This window comes from Phyllostomus discolor, chromosome 14 (assembly GCF_004126475.2).
Source record: "Phyllostomus discolor isolate MPI-MPIP mPhyDis1 chromosome 14, mPhyDis1.pri.v3, whole genome shotgun sequence".
Lineage (NCBI taxonomy): Eukaryota > Metazoa > Chordata > Mammalia > Chiroptera > Phyllostomidae > Phyllostomus > Phyllostomus discolor.
In genome coordinates, this window is record NC_040916.2 from 43,168,652 (window position 1) to 43,172,301 (window position 3,650).

General features: G+C 49.0%; 1 pseudogene; it reads right to left on the reverse strand.

The window, feature by feature from the left end:
- Positions 1-458: 458 nt before the first annotated feature.
- Positions 459-2,119, reverse strand: LOC114489139 (annotated as a pseudogene).
- Between the last annotated feature and the right edge of the window lie 1,531 nt (positions 2,120-3,650).

A 3,650-nucleotide genomic window follows, 5' to 3' on the forward strand; every position in this document is an offset into this window, starting at 1 on the left:
GGGGCTCCTGGCTCAGAGCCACCCTGAACTTCCCGGTGCTGCCTGGCGGTCACTGTCACCAGCCCAAGGTCTAGTGGCTGCCCTATATAATACTGAAAAAAGTGCATTTTATTGCAGTACATGGAATCCAATAATAAACATTTGTTCAGGAGACAGATTAACAAAGCAAATATATTTGAGTCAGAGGAGGGTGTGTGTGTGTGTGTGTGTGTGTGTGCAGAGTCTGCCCGTTCACTGACACCCCGGGGTCAGGGGGCTTCCAGCTTGGTCGCCTCGCTGGCCTCTAATGCCCCTTAAAGGTTGGTTTCATCCCACGCAGCGTCGTTCATGTTCTTTAATACTGTCCTCGCCAGCTTTGCCAGCTCTTCCTCCAGACACTTCTTCCTCTTCTTGTTATTTTCTTTTAATTCGTGGGCTTCATGCTTCAGTTCACAGTCACCATCAACCAGACCGTTTTTCTACCACTGCCTGGCTTCCTTCAACTGTAAGTTTCTCTTCCTCTGGAAGCACAGCCTGGGGAGCAGCCCCTGACCTGGACTTGAGTTCTTGCTGAGGTCCTCCCCATAGCAGGGAGCAGCAGAGAGCTGGGGGAAAGGTGAAGACAGGCAGCTCCAGACAGCTCCAGACAGCTCCGGACAGCTCAATGGCCTGGGGGCCGCTGGAGGCTGGGGGTGGGGGGCCCAGTTGACAGTGGTGTGTGCAGTGCCGTGGTGGGCAGGGTGGGGCAGCGTGTGGTGGGCAGGCGTGGGTGCACGGGCTTGCTGTCCGCAGGCTTGCTGGAGGGGGTGATGGGATGGGAGGAGAGGGTAAAAGACAGCACAGAATGGGCCTTCGAGGCGAATGCCACTTCCGTTGTCTTCTGTATGTGGTCCAGCCACTCCTGGAGGCCCTGCTGGTTGTTGCACGACACTACCCTCCACTTGGTTAGGCTCCCCAATACCTCAAGTGCATTGCTGTGATTTTCCCTGCCCTCAGGCTTTGTGATTCTCACGCTGTCATTGGTAGCCTCCGCTGATAGCTAAAACCCCTCCTCTCGTGACCGGCAGACAACATTACCAAAACAGTGGGGGAGAGCAGCAGAAGATATCTTTCCTTTCTCCCCCTCACTTCTGACGTGCTGAACCACTGGGCCTGTGACATTCAGGGTCTGAATGTCATCTCCCTGGCTGCGCGGCTTCCCTCAGGATCTGCCACTCCAGCTCCTGCCTTCTCCACATCTCGACACTGGGCTGGAAGGCTTGGGAAGGCAGTTGTGGATTCTTGAATCTCTTGTTATTAGGATGACAATTCTCTGCGCGTCTCTCGAGCTCCTTGAGCAGTGTGGGTAGTCATCCAGGTGCGTTAATGGTTTGCTGAGGCTGGAGCTCCACGCAAGAATCCCCGCCGGCTCAAACCTGGAGTCTCCAAGCACTCCCCCAACTCTCACTGCGCTGGGACGGCAGTCACTGCGGAGGGGTGACTGGCACAGCAGGCGGCACGGAGGGTTTTCATTGTTGGCACCATATTTTAAAAGAAGCCTCCGGCTCTCTGCTCAGCCTCGGGCCGTGTTTGTAGACTGTACAAGCTTCTGCTGGAAAGAGCTTAATTCTTGTAAATTTCCCATGCAGTAGGAAGTGTTTGCTGAACTTAACTTCTCACCAGTCTGCAACGGCCATAGATGAGTTAAAGCACTATCTGAAGTTCTCTACAATATTCATTTGCTGTTTCTAAAACATTCTGTACCCCAACATTATGGCAGTCTTTGCTAGAGCCAGTCACAATGCATCCTTTGGGAGGGCTCTGCAGAGCTCCGGATTTGGGGGGCCCATGCATGTTGCTCAGGCTCTCACTCTCGCTCTGCTTGGACCTGCCACATAGAGCACAGATACTGAGCGAGGCAGGGAGGCCACAGGCTCACCCCCCAACCACGGCAGCCCCAGGGGGCGGCCCCTGCTGGCAAAACCCAACTGGCCAACCCAGCAGTCCGGCCCAAAGAGCCCTGGCTGCCCCTGGCATTCACCTGCTCAGCCTGGAAGGTTACCTTTTAAGATCACTATTATTAAAGTGTAACAAGGCATATAATGCACCATGATGAAGTCAATTATGACCCCACACCTATATGCCCGGGGCGCAAAAACAATAGGAAAAAAGGCACCAAAATGCAGACGAGTCGGTAAAGCATTGGGTGGTATTTGCTTTCACCTTCTTCTGTTTAATTTTTCTTATTATGATGTACATTGGTTTGTCTCTGAAAATATTAGTGCTAAAACATTTCAAAATTTTAATTATTCATGCTCTTATAGCCCAATGGGGCTTTTAGTACATTAGGAGCTTACAGTCTCCTGGCAAGACCCCACCAGAGAAGCACTGACTACTGTATCAGCCCAGGCCCGCTCCCAGCTATTCCACGTTTTAAGCAGCAAGCATCTAGCTTCCCCAGAGGGCGGCAGAGCTGGGCCTCAGAACAAGGGCTGGATACACTGACTGGCAGTGGGGTACTTTTCCCTTATCTTGCTTGCAAATTTAAGAAAATTGTCCTGTGTGAGTTAAGTCTTACCATCGCTGGCTTACCACTTCAATAAGCTCCTCTAACAAACCTAAAGTTATAACATGCAAATACCAAGAAAGAAAAATTAAACAGATACAACATATTGGCAGTTTAGTTTTCGTAAGTATTTATTTGAGCTGGTCACTAGGATAGACAGGGACAAAGAATCTTTTTTTACTTCATTCATTCAGCACTAATGACAGAATAGAAGGAACTTTTACAATCTTTACGAGAGAGGGGAGGGAATACCACTTAGTAGACTAAAGGGTCAATGGCAAAGACTAGAAAAATTATCAGACCTCAGAGGCTAGTAAGTCACAAGACAAGCCTTAGCACCAAAGGTCAGGGACCTGTGGAAATCTTGCTCCCACCCCTGGTGCCTGCTGCCTCGTCTTATAGCCCATGAAGGAATAGAACTGAAGTTTACTTTTTTCTCTCCACTTTTTCGTAAGACAATTTTTGGATACTAAGAATTAATGACCTCTAATTAACTTAAAAATGTCGAACACTTTAGGCACTAATGAACATTATGGGGCATTATGGCAGGGTGTGTGGTTTTAATAGAATTTTTAATCACAACTTTAGTAACAAAAAGTGTAGCATGCTATTACAGGTATAATCAAAAGTATTCTCTGGGTTAATATCATCAATTATATTGAATTAAAACTTTAACTTTGATCTATACTTTAAATAGAGGCTCTAAGTTTATGTTAAACAGGGAGGACTGCCCACAAATCTAATTGTATCTCCTTCCTTTTAGAGGTATCACATTAGAATTAGACATAAAAAATGTTATTCAAAATACAGGATGAACAGCAGATGGTTTGTGATGTCTGAAAGCCAAAGACTCAACAGAGCAGCGGTAACAGACATGGTGGAACAGGGGAAGCACAGCCTCGATGCCCCCGGGGAGGGGCTGGGACAGGAGTGAGCAGGCCGGTTCACCTTGCAGAACCCGACACAGGCTCGGAGTTCGGAGGCCTGGCCCCAGGACCCTTGCAGTGAGGCCGGTTCGTTAACAAATGTCCTGCTCACAACTGGCGCTTCCAGTCAGATCTTAGGGGACAGCCAGGGACCACGACACATGTAAGGAAAGCCAACAAGTAAGAGAGATCAAAACAGG